Source organism: Pinus tabuliformis, chromosome 6 (assembly GCF_031772625.1).
Source record: "Pinus tabuliformis cultivar Carrire ecotype Pingquan chromosome 6, CPIR1, whole genome shotgun sequence".
Classification (NCBI taxonomy): domain Eukaryota; kingdom Viridiplantae; phylum Streptophyta; class Pinopsida; order Pinales; family Pinaceae; genus Pinus; species Pinus tabuliformis.
The window spans coordinates 567,212,503-567,225,989 of record NC_142292.1 but is presented as its reverse complement, the minus strand read 5'-3'; the positions used below and the strand labels follow the sequence as shown (position 1 = coordinate 567,225,989).

Here is a 13,487-nt window from a genome sequence, read left to right as displayed (position 1 = left end):
TTCTCCAAGGGCTATAGTTTCTGAAGTAATGGCTATCCTTAGCCACTTTCCTCAAGATAAAAATGCTCGGAGAGTTCGTGAAAATTTTGCTGAACTTCCGGAGAGGTAAAAATTGTGGGCATATTTTGAAGGTGCCTTAGTTGATTTAGGTAGCAACAATGGGGGCGATTTTATTCCATTTCTCTCAAATGACACCTATTTTCATGTCTTTGTGGGTTTGGGTGTTGGAATAAATAATTATGTTGAACATCTTTCCTGTTGAAACCCACTTGCTTTTGCTTTAGAACAGGGTGTTTTACATCTACAAATTTATGTAGATTCAAACCTTGTGGCCAATTAGTTGAATAGTTCACAATCTTGCAAGAATTTTATTTTATATCATATTCTAGATAAGCTTATGCAACTGAAAAACATGTTCTCATTCTTCTCTTGTCATCATAGATACAGGGATCTAAATGAATGTGTGTATGACCTCTCCAAAATGGTGCTTAGTATGGATCAAGATAGTTGGCAAGTAAAAAATATCATGAGGGCACAGTTACTTCATGTTCATATAGCCACTTCACTGATCAAGAGCTCAAACAACATATCTAATAAGATTGCAATAGTTGGCAATCTTACTCTTTTTAATTTTAAAAATTTTGCTCTTTGTATATATTGGGAACTATTTCATACTAGACATTATATGGATTATTTATGTATGCTTATTTACTTGACACCTTATGCACTCAAATATAGGTGAACTTTCTAGTCTTTGTATGATGGGGAAAAAGATGTTATATCGACCTCTATCTCTTATATTTTGCATTATAAGTCTCGTGGTTGACCAATTTGCAAAGACAAGCTCATGTGTTTACAAAATGTAATTTTTATTTTCATAAATATAAATTACAGTTTTTTTTTCTCCAGAAATTTTTTATTTTATTTTATTTTAGAATACATGTATTTACTAAAAAAAAAATTATTAATATTTAATATTTTTTTTTATTTAATCAAAAAATAAATATTAAAAATATTAGTACATTTCTTTGCAATAGTGTTTATGCAAATGGGCTTGGATTATGCTCTAAAATTGCTTTTTCTTGGTTAAAAGCTTGTTTTCCTTGAATGTAAACACACCCCCTTATGGACCATGAGTGGGTAAATCTAGGTGGCGCGGCTTTCCTTAAATAATAGCGATGAGTCAACCTGCATATACTGATAGAAACCAGTTATGGTTGTCCTCATTGTTTCTTTAATGACTAAGTTATAATAGGTTTTCCCATTGTTTAAGAAAATATAATGTTTTTGCAAACATAGAGATATAGAATAGGGCATTATTCACTTATCTAGACATATTTAAAGTGGTGAGTTGATCTCTTATGCCAATCATATTGGAATAAATGATAGAGAAAAGTGGAAAGGGTGAGGCATTTACTGAGACATATTTTCTTAAATGTGTTTATTTTGCAATAGGTCATCTAGATTTTTAATTTAATTATCAATAATTATTGGGTGGATGGTAGAGATTTAACCTCCATGAAATCTAAAATATTATTAGTAGAAGTCACAAATTAAAGGTTGAGATTTATCTGAAAAGTAGTTATGTCTTGTCTACCCTTTTTGATTAATTAAAAGAAAATGGCATATCAACAAGTGTCATATAAAATGAGCTATGATTATTTTGAGCATGTGCTATTAATAAGTCATGTTATTAGCCCATGGTATTGTAATAAAGCATAATTATAGGTTAAGAACGTATAACAACATGTTTACATTTGAAAAGAAGATTTAACAACGGAGATTCAACCCAACTTATCATAAGAAGATCTTAACCTTAGAGATTCACCCATGTATACTAAGTAAAAAACAATATATCTATATCAAACAACAAATTTCAATGTCAAAATCATTAAATCTTGATAGGCCACCCATGAAATTTATAGGAAAGAACAACATTTTTTAAATGGAAAAGAGTGCCAAAGGATGCAAAGAAGATGCACAGTTAATTTGATGGAAAATAAAGGTATGATGACTTTTTGATAAAGAATTCTATGAGGGCATTGTTGAATCGTATGACCCTGTTAGAGAAAATAATTCCAACCACCACTTGCTGTATGTTAGTTGTCATAGTAAGTTTCATTTTAGTTTAGTTAGTTGAGTTCTACTTTAGTTTACTTCAATCATTTATTACTACTTGTATCCTATGTAATCTATTTAACTATTACTAAGTACCGTGAAGTGAGAGTCTACTCCAAAGTTCACTCCACCTCTATTTTTATCTCATTCTTGTCTTTGTCTTTCGCCTCTCAATTCTTGTCATGGTATTAGAGCACGAGGTTGCGTAAGACTCCTTGAGAGAAGCATTGAAAATTTGCGAACACGAGGTTGAATAAAACTCCTTAAGAGCAACATTTGAAAAGTGTGTGTATTCACATAGTTAGAAGGTTTGTAAACTAGAAGTGAGCCGCTGCAAAGGAAGAAACATGAGCCAAGCATTTTCATTGTAGGAAGCCACCATGTTTGCAGGTCGATTTTCTCGTTAAGCCACTGTCATCCAACGTTCAAAAAATGAGAAAATTCAAGAGGTTGGGAAATTGAAAGCAACAACAAGAGTTGTTTGAGTTTTATTTGAAAGAGTTTGAAGCCAAAATGCAAAAGAATTCCTTTTCCATTGAAATGCATAAAGGAATGTATAGATTCCAACATTCTTCCCTCATTGCAGATGTAATGACAACGAAGGAGGATATGGATATACTTGAGAGGATTTTTGGTGTAAGGGGGAGTAATCAAGATTAAATGGATGGTGAATCTATAATAACAGGTCTACAAAAAGATGAAGAGTTTAGTCAATACCACTTAAAGTGGATGACAATTTTGATGGTGTGTTAATAAGAAGCAGAAAAAGAGTACATAGATGCTCATGAATCCTATTGTTCTTAGCCACAAGTGGATGATGATTATAACGAATCTACGAGAGCAGGAAAAAAGGAGCACATAGATGCTCGTTATTCTGATTGTGCTCAGCCAGAAGTGGATGATGATTTAGTGAATTTAGCAACATATCTTGTTGATGATAATGAAGTTGCCATTGAAGTAGTAAATGATTTGGTGGATCCAACAGCTAAAATTGTTGATATTAACTTCGATGAAGAACGATTAGCTGGTGATGAGTGGTTGCACATGGTGCATTGGAAACATCTCATTTCTATGTTGTGATTTTGTGAGAAAATCCCATTTGTGTTTGGAAGTCTAGTGGATGAAAACATGTTTGCAGTAACAAAGGTTTGTAAAGAAGTGGAAGATAAATATTATGATGTGGCATTAGCGACAGAGAAGGAAGAGGATGAGGAGAAAGTTCTCATTGTAGAGCAAAAAGAATAGAATCAATATGGTTCTATAGTTGTTTTTTCATATAAACTTAGAATTGATTTTGAGTGTGCAGAGGTTAGTAGCAACCAAGAAGAAACAACAAAATTTGAAGAAGAATTAAAGTTCCTTCAGGCATCACTTCAAGCACCATGTTTTGATGAAACTTCAAAAGATGTTGCAACAATGAATGTTGAAGATAACATGGAAGATATACAAAATGAGAATGAAAATTCAAAAGTTAAAGAAATTTTCATGTATTGGAATCCTGAAGAGATAAAATTTTATTATGAACATATGTTGCAGCGAATTGATGATCAAAATATTAATGGTGAAGAGCACACTATAGAAGATAACATGTGGTAGCAGTCCACATACAAACAGATTTTTGAAGAAGTAGAGGACATGCATGACTAGCTTAAATTAATTTCCTATATTAAAACAATGGAAAAACTGCATCAACAAATAAAAAAATTGAAATTTGGAGCCGACAACAAAAACAAAAAGATGAAGTAATTCATATGATACATGATTTGGAAGAAAAGAAAAAGAAAAAATTCATCCCAAGAGTTGATGTCAAAGTTTTTGAATCATTGTAAGCCTAACTGAGACTCAAACTAACATGCATCTTAGTTTAAATTTTTGTGGTTGTAATTAAAGGGGAGTGTTGGAGAAAATAATTCCAATCACTACTTGTTGTCTGCTAGTTGTCATAGTAAGTTCTAATTGAGTACAGTTAGTTGAGTTTTAATTCAATTTACTTTAGTCATTTATTACTACTTATCTCTTGGGTAATCTATTTAACGGTTACTGAGTAATGTAAAGTGAAGTGATAGTTCGCTCCAAAATTCATTCACCTCTATTTTTGAGCTAATTCTGGTCTCTATCTTCCACCTCTCGATTCTCGTCCAAATTTAATTCGAAGAGGCATACCATATTAATATTTTGATAGTAATAATGAAGAATTTCAATTTATTGATAACATAGCTCGTCTCGATATAATTGAAAAGTAATGCCATTCTCTAAATTCAAAGGGCTGAAATTAATTTCCTCCTTTTGGGATAGCTTGCGTAACACAACTTCTTTCACATGTTTAACATATTTCCCTTGTGCTCACATTCTTATATTTCACGAATTGGAATCATGATCATAGGTTTTCTCTAGGGCTTTTGTTGCCCTATCTCATGCACTGTATTTGTACACATTTGTAATTGTCCCTTTCTCATGCACTCGACATCTGTACTTCTTGGTTTCAAGACGAATGGTGCCATCTAAATTTGATGCCACGTTAGCCCTGATAACAATCCTTTGTCCGTCATTAGAGACAAAATCTTAAAGTTCAAACAACAGAGTCGTATTTTTATGGTTTGAAAGCTACGTATCATGCACATGCGAACCACATATAAAACAAAGCCGGCCATGCCACCGCCTATCCTACTTTTCATAATTGAATTACAGAGGGTGCTAATGTGGAGCTTAAATTCAATTTAATTTCCCGGAGAAACCAAATAACAAAGTTGGCCAGTGCAAGCCTTCTTTTCCTGCTTAATCAGTTCGTTCAAAATTTCACTTTATATACTTAAACGTTCGTTCAAAATTTCACTTTATATACTTTTAAACGCTCTAACAAATATGTAAATTTGTTAATGGGCATTAAATGAGCAGGGTTGTATATGTCTATTATTGGATAACTGGCTTGCCAAAATCTACCGCTCGTTTAATGTTTATTGGCGAGCTAATTATTTTTAGCAAAACTTATGAAGGCTCATTTAATGTCCATTGGCAGGGTACTTATTTTTACTAAAACTGATGAAGGTCCAGTAATACCTCATGATTACAGTTCCTTCACGCATCGTACACAGACATGTTTTACTGTACCATCCAATCATTTTATGACCTTTTTCAGGAAATTATATAATTTCATAAAAAATTTTGTTATTCATTTCTTTTGGTTATTTATAAAATATTTTTGAATAAATAAATAGATTCAACACGAGGATACTAGATTAAACAATTTAAATTTAATTTTTAAGAAAAAATTGCCTATTTTTTATTAAAATTAATAAGGAAAAATAATAATAATAAAATATCCTCGAAAAAATCATTTCATCTATTAATTGGAGTACACATTTTATGAAAAGTACTCTTTATTTTTCACTTTTTATTATTAACAGTGGAGATGGTGTTTTAGAAATATTATTTTCCTGTAGGTTGTATATTTGTACATAATTAGATAAAAAGGTAGGAACAGTAACTATCCATAAGCTTGTTTACAACAATAAAGTGTATTGATTGTGGTCCAATGGTTAGGTGGGGAGGTTTGGTTCACATAGGTGTTGTGGTTGAATTCTAAGCAATGACAAACTTTGTCAAAAGTTCTACACTTAGTTTTAGCCTAACAAGTTTTTACCATTTTCATGATAAATTTTTAATTGATAAATTTAATTTTTATATTTAAATATATAATTTTTAAAAAACATAAATTCGGAGTTCTTAACACTCTAGCTATTCGTGCTCTTTTTCCCATTTCCATCTTGAGTAATCTTTAAGTGACTTTTAGAAAGTTTTAGCCCAACAAAGATATTTTAACCTAATAAGGAACTCTTCACAATCCAAGTATTCCAGCCATTAATCTTCAAGAGACTCCAAAAAATCTCACTTAAAGATTATTTTTCATTTTCATGATAATTTTTTAGTTGATAAGTTTTAATTTTTATATTTAAATATATGATTTTTAAAAAACATAAATTTTGAGTTCTTAACGCTCTAGCTATGGATTTTTTTATGATAATCACTTGGAAGATGAAAATTTTCATCCACTTGAAGTTTTTAAAAATAATAGATACAATCAACATGGTTACAATGTTTTTCTTTGGTTCATCCATAGGACCACGGATAAGATTGTTCATATTCTTAAAAAAAAAAAAAAAATTGCTACCTTCAAACCCCTACATACCATTAGAATTTCTCTCAGATCCGTTATGAAACCTGTAGACCCTAAAAACATGAAAGGAATTTACTCAATCCCTTGCTCATGTGGGATTCCCTACATAGGTGAAATTGGTTGCTCGTGTGCAAGAGACATTAAACATATTGTTTCTGCTCCTTAGTTATTGCTGAACATATAAAGAAAATTAAGCATATAGGATTGATCATTTCCATCATAGGAAGTTAGAGTTCATTGAAATTGAGAAACTTGTGACTAATGTCAATAGAAACGATGGTTTGAAATTAAGTAAGAGTTGGATTCCTACCTTGTCTTCTTCTTAGTCTTTTCCTTTCTCTTTTTTCTCATAAAATTTATAGTTCTAATCACATATAATAATATTATTTATAATAATAATAAAATTATAGAATAATTATTTTCATATATCTAATAAAATATTCCATTATATAGAATTTATACTTTATTTTCTATTTTTATATTTATATTTTATTTTTATTTTTATTTTTTAATTTTTTTTTAGATTTTTATTTGTATAATAATTCATTTTCATAATTAATAGAATTTTTTTAATTAATTTAAAACTTTTTTTTTTTAATTTTATCTTAAAGATAAAGCACATTAAATAATTTGAAAGATTAACCAACCAACAATAATATAACTAATAAAAAAATATTCTCAAAAATATAAATCTTCCTTTATATTAAAGGAAAACAATATTAAAAAAAACAAACAAGAAGCCAGCGAGAAAAATTAATTAAGAAATAATTAAATTAAAGCTCCTTATCAATACTCTCTATAATTCAGTCGCTGTTTGGCGTGTTCACGATACACATATATGGTCCAACGTTGCATTATTTGCATGTTTCACGTGATCAGCTAATCATGTGATGGTATGCACGGTGCACCTTTTAAACCGAACACGTCACGTACGTGGAACTGAAGTTGGATGCCGACTTGGCTTTGAAACCAAGAAATACATGTACACAGACGAGGAAATTCCAATTTTAAGTGCCGTAGTTTAACGAGATTGTTTTTTGGTTAGAAAGTTATGGAAATTCTGGTTATATTTTAAGAAAATCTGACAAAGATTTTTGTAAATTTAAGTTACAGTTGTTAAATTTCAAAAATTTAAGTGTATTAGATGTTTTTTATGGTGGTGAATCCATTTCTACCATCAAGAACAGGATTCAAACATTATCTCTACAAGATTTTTTGAATTTTGGCTGTCTAGGCAATTCCTCCACTTTTATGTGAAGTACCTTCTCAATCTTAAAAAACATGTGATAAGCTCTAAATTTCACACTGCACATCTTGACAATTTACCTTACCAATCATGACTGCACGTCATGATTTCGATTTGTGTTGAATGCACTGGTTCTTAATATTCCTTTTTATCGGGTGAATCCAAATGAAAAAAAAATGATATCTTAAATTGAATTTATGACTTCTCAATAATAGTGTTTTAATGATAGGTATTTGACCAACATAATTAACATTCAAGGCTTAATTACACACTACTTATTAAGGAATAAGTTATTACTTTTACTTGTAATTATTTTTCTTTTTAGATTTTTTTGCGAGCATTGAAATGTTTATTATGCTGCAGCGTTAAAATCATTTTTATTTTATATTTACTTCATTTTTATCTTATATTTACTTTATTTTCCACTGTATATATATAAAGTTGATTTTAAAATAAATTACTTAAAATATATATTCAAACATTTTATTTAATTCTTATAATGAAATATTTTTAAAAAGTAATTCTCAATTTAAAGTAAAAATATAAGTCTTTTAACTTTTAATTACTTTATTTTTTCTCAAGTTGATATAGAATTATGTTCCTTTACATGGACATTTAAATATTTTATCTATGGTTGAGAGTGAGTCTTATATTTTTACCATATCTCTTTTATATTATGTTAGCCAGCACAATGAGAGTGACATTATTGTTTTATAATGTTTTTAATTAATTATAACCAAATATTTATATTGATTTTTGTTTTTTATAATAATACACATTGTTTTTTATATAGAGAATATTTTATTTTTATTATTATTATTATAAAACGGACAAGTGTCAACTCAACATTGAGCACAGAAATAATTACATATTTCTCTCATGCTAAGATGTAAAATGTGTCACTCTCACAATAAAGAAAAGAGAAGACACATGTATCTCTATATGTTATCATTATTGAGTATCAATTTTTTAAATAGAGCTTATTATTATGTTTGGTTTAAGGATTGTTGGATATATTCCTAGTGTTATAATGGCACTAAGTATGTTTGATCCTATGTTCATTTAGATTACCCCAATAAATTATCAATTTACCATTGTTTAAAAAAGAATTAAAATCAAAGTATTTTATAAATTTCATTGGTCAACTTTGGTTACATATATGGATATTAAAATTAAATATTAATGCAAGCGTGTTAATACTAGCAATTGCACCAAATGTTGCAAAGTAAACGTCGTGAGGCTAGGAAAGAGTACCATAGAAGAAAGAAGATGTGAACGGAGTTCTGTATTGGGAAATGGAAAATATGGGTGCCCTACCTATGTAAATAAATTAACAAGAAATGTTTCATTAATATAGGTAATAGTGTCCCACTTAACAAGAGATGGACCAATTTAAACAATAGCAACATCACCCTAATGTAAAAAATAAATATGGAAATTTTGAAACTTATATCTGTAAAATGCATATTCATATTGACATTTATATTTGATACTCAATGTTTGTTCTTCAGTTGACTGTATTTATAATTTTATATTGTCTGTGGCATGTAATCTTAAATAAAATTTCAGGTTTTAATGGCACTGATCTCAATATAAAAAGAGGATTGAAAATCTTATAAGCCATGAATATTGCAGAGAAATTAGACGATCAGACTATTACCACAAGTATGGGCATGGGTCTTGTTTCCATTTTACAGAGCGCACCTACATGATCCTTTATGGGGAAATTGGGAGGCTTATCACTGAAAAAACTACCATTACCATTCTGTAAACAAATTATGGAAAGCTATATCTATGAATTATGTGAAAATTATAGCTAAATGTGAGAAATCCTTGCATCTAGAGAGATTGAACATTAGACCAAAACACAATCAACATAAATAACATGTATGGTGAAAAGAATTCCTTCGAAGTAGAGACATTAACATTGGCTCAACTATATGCAAAATAACAAAAAATAGCTTGCAAGGGATGTTGTACAATGATGAATCCTGTCACAAGATGCAAGTTGAATGCACCCCATATGGAAATGTCTTTCCCATTACAACAAACTCCATACACACAACAAGTCAGACATCAAATCAGTTGTGCTTCCTAATATAGCCATGGGCCAAGGTACTATAATCACAAAATAGTAGAATATCAGAACAAGTATATGCAACTCAACCCCTACAATATATGTTTAGATGTAGAGTTGTTACTGGGCTTCACAAGTGATTCTCCATCACTTGTTGTCAAACCCATCCAGGCAATATCTAGTGAAATGTTTTACTTGGAATTTCCATTCTCCCTTGCTAGCATTATATGAAATAAAGCTGGCACCCTGCTCTTCAGTTTTTTGTTTTATCCTTTTCTCAAATTTTTCCACCTCAGGGCCTTCTAAGAACTCTTGACCTGTCTTTTTGTCCTTGCATTTCACATTTAATAATGATATTTCTGCAGGCTTGTTTAGACCCTTGCCTACAGGAGGTGTTTTTCTTTCATCCATGTACACAAGGATCTCACACTTGTTGAATTGAATAATACTCTCCAAGTTAAGGCATCTAACATATGTTTCCTAAAAAACTTCACTGATCCATAACCTTTTCTACCTAAGACAAAATATTTAACTTGACTGCAATAATCAAGTTCCGCACTCTCTTTCACTGCTAATTCTTGTATCATTGGTTCCATATAGTAGTTAGCATGCAAAAGATTTGGCATCAGAACTTCAATTTCTGTAGCATGCATATAAGTTATGGCAGCTTCACCATTTCTATTTCTGGATATTGACACATATCCAGACCCTTTAGGGTAAAGTTCTTCCAGAGAAACATTATGTCTTGTAAAAGATTCTGAGGTAAACTTATCAATGGATTTTGATGGCAGAGGATTGTTATAAAGGTCTGCATTATCAATATTAGCACTTGGCCATGTATTGGTAGTGCCTATCAAATAGAAAATAATTAGTCAAAAACATGAGAAACCAAGGTCATACTTTGAGGTTCTTGTGTAGAGGTACTTTAGAGGTATTTTCAAGACTAGAATGTCCAACGATAACCTCCACTTCCTGTGTCGAACAATGTTCCTACAATTTCTACACAAACGACACGCAAACAAAATCTTGAAAAGTTCACCCACTACCTTAACTTAAATGACTCAAGTATATTTTGGATAGCTTTTCATAATATTTTTTCACTCTATGGGAAAGGTTGGGGGAAGAAACCATATATCTATTTTGGCATTCTCCCCCTAGTTGTCCTCTCATCATTCTCTGGTTGAGCTTAAGTCCTTTGAAGTCCATCGCTTCATGTTTCAATATGTATCAATCTCTGTGTGAAGGATAAATGACACAAATATTATTATATTATGCATGAGCTTTTTTGTTTCGAGAAAATATCCACTTATACCTTCTAGATCAATAGCTTGTGATAATTATAGTTATGATTAGGTTCAAGTAATCCTTGACTCACCTAGTGTGAAAAGCATACACATCCATTGCAGGGCATTTGGACATAGGACAAGGAATGAGAAGGGGGATTTAGAAAATCACTCAGACATCAACATCTTCATTTTAGCTAGGGAGACTTACATGAGATGTTAGAAAATTTTTAATGAAATTTCTCTCATTTCAAGCAAAATTCTAAGTAGAAGTCAACTAAAGTTCACCATGTCGAATAAACTGTAGCTTTGGTTTGTTTGAAAATCATCAATCAATTTTCTTGCACCTCATTTTTAACGTAGATAGAAAAGGATGTTATCTTCGCTAGCTTGCTTCGCTTTGTCCTCCATACGACTAAATGTTTTCATATCCTTTGGATGATCGAGTAACCTGGTTGTAAAGTAGTTTCATATTAGAATAAAAAGTATTAATATGGGGAAAAAATCACCTAAATAAATGTTAATGTAAGAAGACTACACACAAAGACGCTAAAATCACAGTCACTGGAGTGAGGGATTATGTTATTACCTGTGAGTATGTTATTGTATCCAACCCAAAACCAAATATTGTGTGGTTCCACAACACTTCTTTCATAAATATCAAGAATAAGATTTATAGTTTTGCACCTATTCTATGCAAAACATTTGGCTGTGAGTTTTGTTTTTTTTTAATATAGATTGTATAATTTATGTAATCAGTAGATATTTTGTTCATTTGGAAAGTGTTTTAAGTAAGGAATTGCACTAGACTAGTAAATATTTTGGTCGTTTTGGAAAGTGTTTTAAGGAATTGCAACAGACTGGCATCTAGCTTCATCCCTTTCAAAACTAAGGCCATCCAGTGGGATGTAGCACATCCAGAATGGAACCTGATGGATGGATTAAAGCATTGTTGAGCCTTGTTGGCAATGTTGTAGAGAAATTTTCTTGATTGTTGGATTTAGCTAATAAAAGGACATAAACATGGCACTATTTGGTAAGAAATAGTGGGTAAATTTTACCCAACTTGATTGTCGAATGAAATGAAATATCTTTGGTTAGATGTCTGAGAATGTCAGGTATGTATTTAGATTAGGGGATTGTTATAGTCGTGTCCAACCTTTTATTCGCACTTGTTTATTGTTGAATAATTGGCTTCTTTCTTTCTTTTTTGGGTCTTGTAATTTGCATATTTGGCAATGCTTGTGCTACAATGAACCGACAGACTTGCATCTTGCTTCAACACAGTGAGGATAGAACCTAAGTGGATGGTTTAATGCTCTTCCCACCTCAACAATGTATGATTGAAATTTCTAGTTGAAAGTTTGCTTCTAGGGTGGAATTAATGATTGGGATTGTTATCTCAATAGATGAGTTCTTTGATATTCAAAACTCATTGTGTCTAGAGTGGAACTAATGATTGTGATTGTTAGCTCAGTAGGTGAGTTCTTTGACCTTCATTCAAGAGTTATGAGGAGTTATGAGGGTTGATTATCTTAGCTAGATTTTTATGTTGTGCGACTTGATGTGACAACAAGGGTCAGGTGTTGTAATTGAAGTGTGCTTGGGTTTGTCTATTAGGGTTTTCTTGGGAAAAAAGAGGATTGTTATTATTATTTTGGCTTTTAAATTTTGTCATCCAGGAGTTTTGAAGAGTTATGAGGGTTGATTATACTAGCTTGCTTCTTATGTTGTGAGTTTCAGCTGGTTGGTATTCCACCAACTCCTAGAGGTGTTCCCCAAATAGAAGTTACCTTTGACATTGATGCAAATGGTATAGTGATTGTATCTGCCCGTGAAAAATCCACTGGAAAGGAGCAAAAAATTACTATAAAATCATCTAGAGGGATTTCAAACGATGAAATCTAGAAGATGGTGAAGGAAGTTGAGATGCATGCCCAAAAGGATCAGGAAAAGAAACAGTTAATTGATGCTAGAAACCACGCAGATAGCATGATATACAGTGTGGAGAAGAGCTTAAGTGACTACAAGGACAAGATTCATGCAGATGTAGTCACCGAAATCGAATCGACAGTAGCTGATTTGAAGAAATCCATGTCCAGTGACGACTTGGATATGATCAAAGTGAAAACTGATGTTGTAAGTCAAGTGTCCTTGAAAATAGGATAGCATATGCATCAACAATCTAGTGGGTCATCTTCTTCTAGATCAAAAGGGGAAACTGAGGCACCTAAAGTTGAATATGAGGAGGTGAGGAAATGATCAAAAATCAATTGAGAGTTGCAAAATACGTGTCTGGTTTCCAAAGTCATTTAGATCAAATTTTTTATTTAGGCTAGTAATAGAGGTAGAATCTACTTTAAGGTTTGTCTTCCTTGGGCCCATACAAGAAACTGAATCCTTTTTTCCTTCAGTTGTTGATCGAGACCCCTCCCTGGTGAATTTGAACACCTTCAATTTAACCCAGTCTCTATCTTTTGGTGAGAAAGAAAAGAATAACTTGTTAACCATCAATGGAGAACACTAACTAAGAAAGCAGAAAAATTACTTTCTTTTATACGCTGATTCATGTTTACCAAAAAGAGCATT

General features: G+C 31.4%; 1 pseudogene; it reads left to right on the top strand.

Annotated features, from left to right (window-relative positions):
* The window catches only part of LOC149259782 (heat shock 70 kDa protein, mitochondrial-like), a 122,619-nt pseudogene extending 109,459 nt beyond the window's left edge, over window positions 1-13,160 (top strand).
* The last annotated feature ends 327 nt before the right edge of the window (window positions 13,161-13,487 follow it).